At 46.7% G+C, this 12,870-nt stretch overlaps 1 protein-coding gene and 1 non-coding gene across 2 annotated transcripts in view; both read right to left on the reverse strand.

Annotated features, from left to right (window-relative positions):
* LOC126532256 (uncharacterized) overlaps positions 1-12,870 on the reverse strand; it is a 68,151-nt gene that overhangs the window by 33,280 nt on the left and 22,001 nt on the right. The gene's annotated exons all lie outside the window — the stretch shown is intronic.
* On the reverse strand, positions 10,543-10,617 carry TRNAS-GGA (transfer RNA serine (anticodon GGA)). Its single transcript has one exon. It is a non-coding gene; the product is annotated as a tRNA-Ser (tRNA).

The following is a 12,870-nucleotide window of genomic DNA, read 5'->3' on the forward strand; positions in this document are numbered from 1 at the left end:
GCGGAACCTCCAGCGAGCGTTCAAGGACAGCTCGCGCGAAGACGCGACCTGTGCGGCCATGGACCGAGGCGGCCATCCGTCAGCCAGCCGCTCTACGCGAACGACGAACTGGCCTCAGCGACACAAGGCGACGCTCTGTCGATGCCCTCAAAGCAAACAAGCTGAGCGGTACGGCGCCGCCTACAGTTTTCTCGGCCCCCCGCAAATTGTCTATGATGCGCCCTATGATAAATAAGAAACTTGAACAGGGGGGCCAAAGAAGAAAGAAATGACTGCGGCATTAGGCATGTGTCCCCTTTAGTTCCTTGTAACACTTGTACAGTTCATCAGCTTCCACTCGAGTGCCGGAACACTTCCATCAAACAGAGGGGCGGGTGTATCAATGTCAGACTGTAAAAGAACGCAGTCACTTAACAACTCCAACGCTTCACATCTAGCGTCGCATTGTTTAAATGGCGGTTGTAAACCTTTGTTTGAAGACACAAAAATCCTTTCAAGACACAAATGCCAAACCACACGGGAAATAATCGAGGCATTTCACATTAGAAGATTAGGAGAGACTTGCGTTAGCCACGCATCAATATCTCTGTTAGAAAGCGAATTTCAATATCTTCTCAGCACGTGTGTTAATCTCAAGTAGTGCCTTTTGTCGTTTTCTTTTTTCTTTTGGCTTCCCTACCTCTTGATACGTTTAACTGATAGTCTTTACACCTTGTCATGTTCATATGCAGCGTTATTTGCAATCACTTACATATACGTTGGTAGTCTCAATAAAGATTTAGTTCAGAATTAGCACTCGTCATGTGTGCTTCTAGTCTCTGTGTGCGTCACTTCGCGCTACAATCCAAGAATATATTTAATGTGCGCTTAAACCTAACTACACGGGTGTTCTTGTATGTGGGCTCTTATCGATATGCGGTCGTCACCTCCGGGACTCAGTCCGCGACTTCAATCTCAGCCGTGCAACGGCATAGCCATCGACCTACCGCGGCGAGTCGGGGCAAGAGGGCAAGCGCTGTGTGGTGTTTTGGGTCGTTTGAAAACTTTTCCTGAAGGGAAATGTCGAGTTGCTTCATTGCGATAGGCACTCCAGGGCATTTCTGCCGTCGACGTCACCGTGTTGCTCCGTCCAAAGTCCAAGGGCGATGACATCGTCCCCGCGCACCGTGTGCTGTACGGGCGAGTGAAAGCGTGCTAGGTGAGCCGACGCTGGCGGATCAATGTCGCGCGCGCAAGAGGGGGGGGGGAGGGGGGGGGGGAAGCCGGGCACTAGCACGCCGCCTTCCGTTTTACACAAGGGACTGGGGTGAGGGGAGGGATTGAGGTCCTAGTCAGACGGCAGCTGCATGTGGCGCTGCCTCGCGGACCCTATCTTGAAAGCTATCTGCGATAAGGGCAGAGTCTAGGCGTCTAGGTGCACCGAGGGACGACAGCTTCGCGTGCTCTGTGTTCCCGCCGCTTAGTTCGTGTTGACGCGAGGGGCAGCACGAAGGGGGTCAATTCGCTCGCTCCTTCTGCCGCGCTTACCCGCTACAGCATTTTGACAGCGAGTTGTTGACCTGAGTGGTTGTGGAGCCCAGTGGTCATCGAGTGAGATGTGCTCGTGTTTGCTTCTGCGCGCGTCACACTATGCTTGTTAACTTATTTAGGAAGGAAATGTTTCAAACTTTATATTGCCGATAAAACTACATACTTCGTATAGCTGTCTACTAATTTGCTATCGCAATCGATGCTTTGCCTTTCGGGCGAAACTGCGACATTATTTAGACACTTACTAATCGACGGCAACTGTCGTTGCCAGAAGTTTCCCACACATTACGGCACTTTCATGCAAGATGCAGTAGTGTACTCTTGCTTGGTGTCCGTGGAAATTGCTAGATTTTATAGTGTAATACGCGCTGTATTTGATTGAAGTTATTTGCTGTGCAGCTGTAGGTAATTAATCGAAAGCAAGTGGTAAAAACGACTGTTTCACAGACACGCAACTAGGAAAGAATGTTGAAGCTTGTAAAAGTGAACAAGGGCTCCATTTTCTAACTTTATATTTCAGTCTATATTCGTTCCGCTCTACGTCATTGGCTCGGGCATGACTCGCACGGCACCACGTCAATGTTATTCCTGGGATCGACTACTTGGCGCAGTGCATGACAAGGAAAGAATAGAAAATGATATGAAGTTTTACATAAAACGGGCCCAGTATTTATGGCTAAGTATGAAAGGCAGTAGGGGGTATCGAGTCTGGCTGCATCCATCTTTAGGAGCTCAAAAAAAGAAGAAAATTAACTGGGCACTTCGCTCTGCTCGGGCTCACCGCATGCGTTCCTGGGGATATTGACACGTGTGTTTGTTCATATTTCTTCGGGTGACCGCTTTTTACCGGCTCATAAATATTAAACGTTATCGCTCCGCGCGAGATGCGCCTGCTTGTGTCAGAGCATTCTCGATTCTTGCAGCCCATGCTATCTGTGTTGTCCCCGAATATTTAAGGCGAAACCCTTAGGTATCTATGTTGGCGGTTGACCTTGGCGGAACTGCGGCGCGAGGAAAAATGGCTGACGCTGCAAAAGAGTGAGAACACGTCAAACAATTATCAGATTGATGTCACATTCTTCAGGGAGGTTCCTCTAAACAAAGTAAATTGTGGCTTTGCAAAGAACATTTGTTACATTTTGGTCTGGATGGAAATCGAGCCCAGGCCGCCGGGGTGCAAGACAAGCACGCTTCCCTGAAGCCACGGATGCTCCAGGCTTCTGGCTTAGTAAAGGCGTGCCTAGTACGTGCGCGATTGCACACGTCACGTCGCAGCCACCTCGCTGACTAAAGGTGTGGCCAAGTGCTTGCGTCATTGGGCGGCACACGTGACGATGCGGAGAAGGTGGCGCCACGTCATCAGTGTATAAAATGAGTGCGTTAATGACGTTCCGAGGTCTACAAACGGTATAATGCTTTAGAATTCCCACACGTGAGCAGCCTTTAAGTGTCTGCCGAACTTGATGTTTAGTAATTGCTGTCCTGCCAGGTGTTGTTGCGCAGAAAAGCGGGCGCACGCGCTCTGCGCATTGACGTCACAGTCGGAGCGGCGAGCGATGGAGGAGCGTGCACGCTCTTGCTGCTCGCGAGAACGGCCGCGCAAGTACGCCACTGCGGAAGAAGCGCGTGCCGCTGCGTCTGCACGAGCGCGATGTCGAAGACGGGGAGGATCCCGAACTGCGGAAGCGAGAAGCGGTACAACGACGGGTAATGCCCCAACCACTGGCACGCGCTGGAAAGCTTCGGCGCGCGCCGAAGGGTCAAATGCGTCAAAGCGTCGGTCGGGAACCCGCTGAAGCGGAACGTCGCGCAGCGATTATGTCTACTGCCGATGCTAGAAGTTTGCCGGCGCGCGGCGAAGCTGCGCCGGCGTGCACCAATGAGAGGCTGCGACGCCTCGCAGGCGTCAACCAATCGGAGGCTGCCGAGCCTCCGGCTGCTAGGGCTGTAATGGCCGACCGTGCGAAGGCGCCGGCACCGACGATCGTCCGAGTTTTTTGGACGCACGACGCGCGCGACAGTGTTCCTGAAAGACAGTGTTGTAATAGTAGGCCGACAACGACACGACCGACCGACCGACGACCGTGGGTTGTGGCAGTGCGACGTGGATCCGAAGCGACTTCGAACGACGCCGACTAATCCAACCTGCCCACTGGGTTCCGCCGGGCTCGGTACGATCGTCTGCTAAAACAGCCAACCGAATCACGATTGCCGCAACGTCTGTGCTTGTTGTATGTGCATATTGTTGTGCTCAAAACGAATGGAAACACGTTTACGAGCTCCGAAGTCTGGATAATCAACACTCGCCTATCGCCGATGTTGTTTACGTTACGCGTAGGCCTAGCGCGTCCATCGAGTTCGTAACTGGCGAGTGAACGAACTCACCTGAGAAACTCTGTCGAAGGAAATGAATTTTCAGGTCCGTTTGGTGCTGCAGTGATTTAAAATATGGCACTCTTGACTTCGTGTGACCTGTGATGTGGTGAATGAACCGTGTGGAAGTTGGGTTGGTCAACCGCGGCGTGTTTCGTGTGGTGTCGGTTGACTCAAGTTTAACGGGCAAGCTCTGCGCTGTTTCCAGTGGTAAAGATAACTTCCGAAAGCGAAATACACTAGTAGCCGAACTATTGGAAGTACTTACATAATCAGCCGTGCCGCCTGTTTCAGCTGACACTGCGCTCTTCTATTCGGCATGTGAATCCAGTTCAGTACAAGTTCACTGTACTCATTCACTCACTTCTTTCTAGTGCGTCCGTCTTTTGGGCTAGTTGGGCATAAATCGCTCGTGAAGCAATCAAGAACACTGACGCACTGAAGCATACGTGACAACGCAGTCATGTTTGAGTCAGTGTGTCGTTATAGTTGAGCACTGCAAAGAGAAATTATCTGTTTGCAACGTGTGCCCTGTGTGCAGTGCATAGCAGGACCTGCATCATGCAAGACCTATGCATGTAGCAGCGTATACCACGATTGCTTCGATGCCCGCTTCAGAAGCAGCAAGTACTGAGTCAATGAAACTGTAATTGATTTTTTATCTCACTTTTTGCTTATGGAAAGTGTAGATGGTGTGAGTGCATTGTGGGGAACGTGAAAAGGTGTCATCAGTGTTTTGTGCAGTCAGTATGCTTAAACTGCTGGAATGCCTTCAGCCTCTACTAAAATGTTTCTTGCTGCGATACTATAAATTGTAGTCAGGACAAAGAACTACTCAAAACCAAGTTACTAATGCATCTGCGCAGAATGTGTTTGATTAACAAGTTAACGCTTCCACAACAACAATATGCCGATGCACAGCATACGTGCTTACAATAAATACATTCCGTAAAGGTGAACGACTGGGCCTACAATATCAAACTTTGTAGTAGCACCGTAAAAAGTGCTGCCATGCGTATCAGCTACAACGAAACTGCTGCACGTCCAACCTTCTTCCTTGGAGGCACTTCTATAAAGACTGTTCGGGCCCTTCCCATTCTGGGTGTAGCATTTAGCTGTTCTCTCAACTTTTCCGCATATGTCACCAGCACTGTATGTAAGCACCGGCCCTTTCTTGGGTTTGTGTCCCGTGTCTCCCTTCCCTGATGACCTAAGGTTTTCCGAGCACTCTACACTTCTATCATTCTGTCACGACTTGAGTACTGCTCATCAGTATAGTTCCCGTACCAAACTCGCGACGCTAACAAGCTTAAGCTTGTTCAGCGCCGGACAATACGCACCCTTTACTCCCGTCTTTTTGGTTGTCACAAGCTCATGCCAGCCTTCGAGGATTGCCTCAAACCCCTCAAGTAGCACACCCTGCAATACCAACGCAACATTGCACTAGTCTATACTGCAGGGTGTTTGACATCTCTCTGGACAGCACTAATCTTTCTTCAGTTCGTCTGAACAAGTGGTCAGCACAGCCCGAGCCCTCATCACGCCTCTATGGCCCGACACCACAACTCCATGATTATATCTGGCATGCAGAGCTTTCTCTCCACCCCACTGGCGATTTGGATTCTCCTTCCTTGGAACCAGACTTCATTGGCACTCCTGTGTGTTGTGCACCTGTCGAATGTGTGCGTGTGTGCCGTGCTGTGTTATTGAGCAAGTGTGTGTGCACGTGGAGGGGAAGGAAGTGTCTTCTGCATCCTGCAAATTCCTGCTTTAGATCGCTGGTTATCAGATGCTCTAACATACAGGCATCAGCCTTCTTTTTAGTCTAGTGTGCCAAGTTACCACTAAGATTATTATTATTATTATTATTATTATTATTATTATTATTATTATTATTATTATTATTAGAATCATCACTTTGACCACATTGATTGTGTTGAAGCCAGCGTGACACATAATTCAAAATATTTCTGGAGCTTTGTGGGCTCTCTCTTCTAAAAGGAGTGCCAAAGATGTACGTCTTCTTCATGAACATAGTGGTGTTGTATCGAACACTGCTGATGCCTTTGCAGAACATTTCTGTTTGCTATATGGTGTGAAATATGCTTCAAGTAACCTTCCTTCTCAGTCTGGCGCAGTGTATGCTAACAGTCAATGAAAACCTCATTTCCAAGTATATGAAGTGCCTTAAACTATCCCTTTCTTGTGGTGTTGATGGTATTTCCTCCACAGACTTAACCCTTTGAGACGCTGTCTACACAATTGGGCACAGCAGGAGCGTGCATCAATAGCAAAAGCACTGATGAAAGTAATGGTATTTAAAATGTGTTTCATACATCTTGAAACACTTATTATTGGAACTGTGCTGCAATTTTGAATAATGTGCAGAATGTTTTAAGAAAATGAGTGGGAAGGTAGACGGCTGGGTGTTGTTACTCTGTGTCAGTATGTTGTATGTAGCGGGTTCACTTCTTTCATTATTTTTTACAATGTCGTACACCAGGCATAATTGTCAAGTGGCTGGATAAGTGCTTTTCAAGCTTTTCAAAACACGAAATAGTACATGTTTTCATATTTTGTGTTCCTGTAGTGAGTTTTCGCATGGAGTCGAAATTTTGTAAACTTGACAAAACTCGCTAAACAATTGAAAATTCTTAATATTTGCTGCAGCTGTACACTTTCTACGATTCTGAGGATGCAAGAGATGTGGTGAAAGCAACTTTTCAATCAACGGGATAAAGTAGTGTCTGAAAGGGTTAAGACGTATGGAAGCATACTTGTTCCTCGTTCTCACAAGCATCTTCAATAGTTCCCTAAAGTCTAGTACCTTTTCTAGCACTCGGAAGGTAGCATGAACATTGCCCATGCACAAATCAGGTGCTAGATGTGCAGTTACTAACTGCCGACCTATATCTATCCTCTTCAGTGCGTCAGGTGTTCGAATCGATATGGGATTCCTCGCTTTCTGTTAGTGCTAAGAGCATTTTAATAAATGAACAGCATGACTTTGTGTGCCGACATTTCAGACTTTCAGATTATTTCAGACTGTCAACAGTGTTCACCACTGCATCGACTTCCAAAAAGACATTTTTTCACTCTCAAACTGGTGCAGAAGCAATAAGTACTCTTAAATGCTTCCAACACTATGGCATTAAGTTATATGCACAAAACGCACCATGTGAAATTTTGATACACCCTACGTGATGCTCCACTCCTTAGGGTCGATGAAATGAAAGATCTTGGTGTGTAATTCGACAAAATGCTAAGCTTCTCTTCACATAGATAATTACACAAGATGCCCTTCACGCTCTTGGAATTGCATGCCGTATATTGCATGATTTCCACTCACCTGTTGTGTTTCTGAAATTCTGCTGTGTGCCTCCAACTACTAGAGTATGCCTCTGTAGGAGGGGGGTGCAATGAGCAAATCTAATTCTGACCTCATTGAACGCATCCAGAATAAATTGATATCTATTTTAAAGCACCACTTTTGCCATTATGGTGACCACAGTTGAGCCTTCTCAAATATACTTCAACTCTCACCTCTAGATTCAAGTCTTAATTAATCGCACTTTTTGTTCCTGTATAAGGTGGTCCATGACATTATACATTCCTTAAAGCTTCTTGATTATATGCATTTGTTTGTGCCGCAACAGTATAACAGGTAGCATTCCACATTCGTTGCCTGGGTTTGTTACAAGATGGTGCTAATAAGACTCGACTCCAAAACATACTTCAGAGTTCATTTCCTGTGTATTGTGTATCTGTAGATAATCACATAGGATTAACTCCCTTTTACTTTTCCGCATTTCCGTTTTTCCCTATTTGTTTCTCTATCTTCCATTTTTTTGTCTACTACATTCATGTTTTCTCTACATTTTGTCTCACGTAGTGCTCGTTAAGTGCACCAGTACAAAAGCTCTCTAGCTGTTCCTGGGCACTACAATAAAAATTTGAATGATTGATTATTATCGTAGTATAAAACTGTGCTTTTTAAGTATGTGCTAGTATACTATTTTAGTGCAGTAGCTTTCGTGCAATTAAAAAAAGGGCATGAATTAAGAAGAGAGTGAGAAACGTAAGCGGCACAGCACTGTTTCCTCATTTCGCGGAAGACCTGGTAACAGCCGCAGTTGCATAGAGAGATCGAGGGAATGCAATCGATGTTGAGTGAATTCACGTGTGTGCCACTTTTCCAATGTCAAAAGAGTGCGCTAGCTTGCCTAAGTGTTGGGCTGCGTCGGTCCGCGATAAAGGTATAGAAACAAGGGTTGCTCCTTCGTGGGCTTTCCTAGCAGCTTCGTCAGCGAGGTCATTGCTGGAGATACCGCAATGACCAGGCAGCCACTGAAACACGACGTCGTGTCCTTTCTTGATCACGTGATGGTGCATTTCTCGTATCTTCGACACGAGTTGTTCACATGACCCGCGACGAAGAGATGACAGAAGACATTGTAAGGCCGCCTTTGAATCGCAGAATATTGCCCACCGATTAGCCGGTTGGTTATTAATATAATCAACGGCACCTCGGAGGGCAACAAGCTCCAAACTGGTCGATGTTGTCAAGTGAGAAATCTTGTATTGGATGCTTAGTGATCATGATGGTATAACCACTGCGCTGGTGGAGCTGGTCTGAGTGGAAGAACCATCCGTATATATGTGGACTCGATCAAAGTAGAAAGTGTGCAAATAATCCAGAGCTGCTTGCTTCAAGGCCAAGGTAGGCAGGACGGTCTTCTTTCTTATCCCTGGAACCGTAAGACGCACTTGAGGTTGCTTTAAACACCACAAAGCTGAGGTTGAACGTGCTGAGGGTGTGAAGCCCGATGGTAAGGAGGCACAATGGATGCTGACCTTGTTGGAGAAGGACGCCTGTGGTCATCGTTCTGGCATGAATTAAGAAAGTGCAATAATATGCTATGTGCCTGATCATATGCATTGTGCTATTAATTTCTTCTGAGTTTTAATAATGGCTGGCTACTGTATGCAGTGTTGTGCAAAAAAATAGTATGCCACAGCAATTACTGCGTGCCTCGCAGAACAAATTGAATATATCTTTCTCAGTCAAAACATCATAGCAGGCTGAAAACAATAAACTGCAATTTTTCTTTTTGTGTTGACGAAGTGTATAAATTGTGAAAATAACCTGTTTATATATTTCTTATACTATGCAAATGAGCTGCTCCCATACATTCGAATAAGTGCTTCAATAGTACGACTTGGCAAAGGACAACGAAAGACTCCTATTAAAACCCTCTAATTCTCAAGCTTTTATTATCTGACGGTATGTCATTTCATTAATGTAAAGAAAGGCAAACTTGATATGTGGAAACCAGTTACAATGGAACATGGCCCTTACACTGTGAAAATGTTTTGTAGCAACACACTCAATGTGAAGGCCTCTGGATGCGGTGTTGATGCATCAAAACAACCTAGAATAATAGAGGTGCTCCACGGGCTAGATTGGCAGAATCAAGAATTGGGGGGAGACAAGATACGAATTACATACATTTTAGCTATACTAGTTTTTTTTTTTTTTAGTGCTACAGGTGTTTCAATTCTGTTTTGCTGATTTTCTCAGAACCCACTTGTTCACGTTTCTCTCATGCACCAACAAGCATAATTATATTGACACGGATGCTTTATCTGTATCCGGTTACCGTATTTCACCGGCTAAAAAATGTTAAACGTTATCGCTCGGTGCAGGATGCGCCTGAACGCATCGGAAGTTTCGCGAATGTTATCGATGGTTCTGTCTGCTGTCGACGAACCTTGCTAATCTGATTGCATACGCGACACGAATTGTGTTGTAGTTTCTGGAAGGCGCGCGGGCACCAGGGAATAGGCTGTAACTTTCGACGACTGCCGTATGCAAACCGACGCGCTTGACCCGCAGATGAGATTTTCTACGATTGCCGACATTGCTCGCCGCTATCGTTGCGATTGCGCCGGCACTATTCATTTCCCGTCACTACTACGTGGCAATATTTCCAACACAGATTTTTTTCAGTTATACATTGCATGCCTAATTCTTACATAGTTGGCTGTGCAATAAGCTACCAAAAAATGAAATGGTGCAACAGTTTTTGATATATGGCATCGTCGTGCAGGTGTTTGCAAAGCGATCTTGCAGACAGACGACGCGCGAGCGCTGATGTCGATGTTTTGTACACTATTGTTACTTCAAAAATAAAAACAAACTGTTTCGGCAGGTGTATATTCATTATTCAAACGTGTTTTTTATATCTAAAAGCGCATACAGATCACTAACTTATTCAAGCTTAGTTTACAGCAGGCTGTTTTAGGCCGGACTTTGACGGATGAAGACGGAATATTCCAGCAACAGTGCGCCGCAGCCGAGGAGCGAGCTTCGGCGCGCGTCGGAGCTTGTCTCCAGTGGTTGCGCGCCCTGTCCCTCCAGCCGAAGCGAAGCGACGCGTTCGCTTGCCAGCGCGCGCCGAAGCTTTCGGCGCGTGCCAGTGGTTGGGGCATAAGGCGAGCGGAAGAAACCAAGCGAGGACAACCTCCATAGTATAATGAATAAAGAGAAAATCAGACATCCACCCGTTCGTAGCAATTGCTACAAAGGAAACCCATACGGGTTCCTCGAAAGAAAAGCCTCACAGTTGAAGAAAAATTCGTCCTGGTCCGGGAATCGAACCCGGGACCACCGCCTTTCCGGGGCAGCCGCTCTACCATCTGAGCTAACCAGGCGGCTAGAAGATGACGGGGGCGAAGTCGAATTTGTCGACAACACGAAGCAAAGGCAAGCGTTTGATGTATTTCTGCGGAAACCCGCAAGGTGGAGATGTGGATGTCTGATTTTCTCTTTATTCATTACTTCTCTGCACCTTGTCGGTTTCCGCAGAACTACTACGTCAAACACTTGCCTTATCTTCGTGTTATCGACAAATTTGACTTCCCGCCCTGCCATCTGCTAGCCGCCTGGTTAGCTCAGATGGTAGAGCGGCTGCCCCGGAAAGGCGGTGGTCCCGGGTTCGAGTCTCGACCAGGACGAACCGGGATCAGGCCGCACTCCAGGCCTTGTTTATGCAACTTTACCAACACGCGGGTTTTTCTTTTCTTTTTTATTATCCGGTGGAAAATTGCGCGGCACCGGGATTCGAACCACGGTCCTCTTGCACGCGAGGCGGATGCTCTACCGCTACGCCACCGCTGCACGCTCCTTCTATAATATAGTTTAATTCAAGAACTCCCCAGCTTCATTTCGGTGTCTCGCAAGTTGTTACTGACAGATAAGTTTTGGGTCAACGCTACGTGTGACCATTCTTCCCTGTAGGTTTAGAGTGAAAATGCACCACTCCAAGGCGGGAAGGAACTACGAGAACGTGGTTAAGCCAAGCGAGCCGCATGGCACATTATTTGTTACAAATCCACGCAGTCGGTGACAACTAATAAAAGGCAATATACGACCTACTATATACAGATGAGCAGCGGGACTGTAGCTCAATACAGTGAACTTTAAGGTTGCTTGCCATGAACGTGATCCACGTTATTGAAGGTAAATATGTAAATATATTGTAAAAAATGACTTCGTTTTATACTTCTCCCTACTGTGATTTTTAGGGCGCACTATTGCTTGAATGTCTTCTTCTGAGAAGCTAAGAAATCATACTTTAAATTTTATAGCGCTAACCATTTACTTCGTGGTGCTTAAGAACTTCACGAGAAGTCGCATTTGTTACACGGCTTCCGTGATGATGTGTACACGCCGCTAGAAATGAAAAGCCTTGAACACCACAACGCATACCCCTCGCCTTGACAGAATGTCGTAAATACAGAGATAGAGTTTTCGTGCACTCGCTTTTCGTTTCTCCTGGCACAGCCGAGTGATCGAAATGCAATACGAACGGCAAGCAATGCTGTGCGCGACGTGGCATCAGGAAGCAGGTCGTATATCGGGCGCCTGCAACCCGAGAATCGGGAAAAGTCGAGCGCCGTTGGTGACGTCACAGTGGCCTTGATTTTCTCGCCATCGCAACAGCCAGCAGCCGCTGACACTATACAGCGGCGTGACGAGCAGAAATCGGGAAACTTTCGGTATTACGCCAGGCAACGCAATTTGTAGTTACAGCACAGGGGGGACACTCCGTATACATCCCATTGGCCGTTTTCGAGCAGACGCTCTTTTGACGCTAGCGCCAAGGTCCCCTTCAGTTACGGCCCTAAACAATGGGCGACGCATTAAGCAAAATGGCGGCGCACATGATTGTTTACGTTGTCATGGCAACAGCAACAGCGGCCGCGCGGCACCTCCTCTCCCAAACGTTTTTCTTTCCTTTTTGTTTTTATTATGCCGACCCGCTCCACTCCCTTTCCCCTTTCCCCCATGCCGCGCGCGCCGCTCACTTTTTTTTGTTTTTACCCGTAAGCGGCGCGTTTTTTCTTTTTTATAGCGCGCTTGTTACCGCGCGCCACGCGCCAGCTCGCAAACAATGCGCGCGCTACGCCGCGCATTGGCATTGCTTGCGAGCTGGCGCGTGGTGCGCCGTGGGCTATGCGTTGGCACGTACGCAGTCTTGCCCATACTTATATTATACCAGCATGTGCCGGGACATAAAAAAAATTCCACTTCCAACACAACAGATGTTTAGTCTCGCTTTATTGACTTCGTTTCCGAAAAGAGATTTTTCTTACAACGTGGTGTGATACACGCTCAAAAAATGAGCAAAAGTGAGAGGTGCATGACATATACAACAATACTAAAGACGAAAGTTCACAGATGGTGAAATAACAAAAGAAAGTGCTAGAAAACGCCAAGGCCATTTCATGTACACACATATAAAAACAAGATATTTATATAACGTCCTCAAGACCTAAATGTAGACGAGATCCTGATATGTGCACTAAGATATTGCACAAAATTGGACGACGTGTATGACATAGTCATGACAACTATAAAAAGGGAAAACTCACTAGTAATGGCAAAAACAATGACACGCAAAA

Source organism: Dermacentor andersoni, chromosome 5 (assembly GCF_023375885.2).
Source record: "Dermacentor andersoni chromosome 5, qqDerAnde1_hic_scaffold, whole genome shotgun sequence".
Lineage (NCBI taxonomy): Eukaryota > Metazoa > Arthropoda > Arachnida > Ixodida > Ixodidae > Dermacentor > Dermacentor andersoni.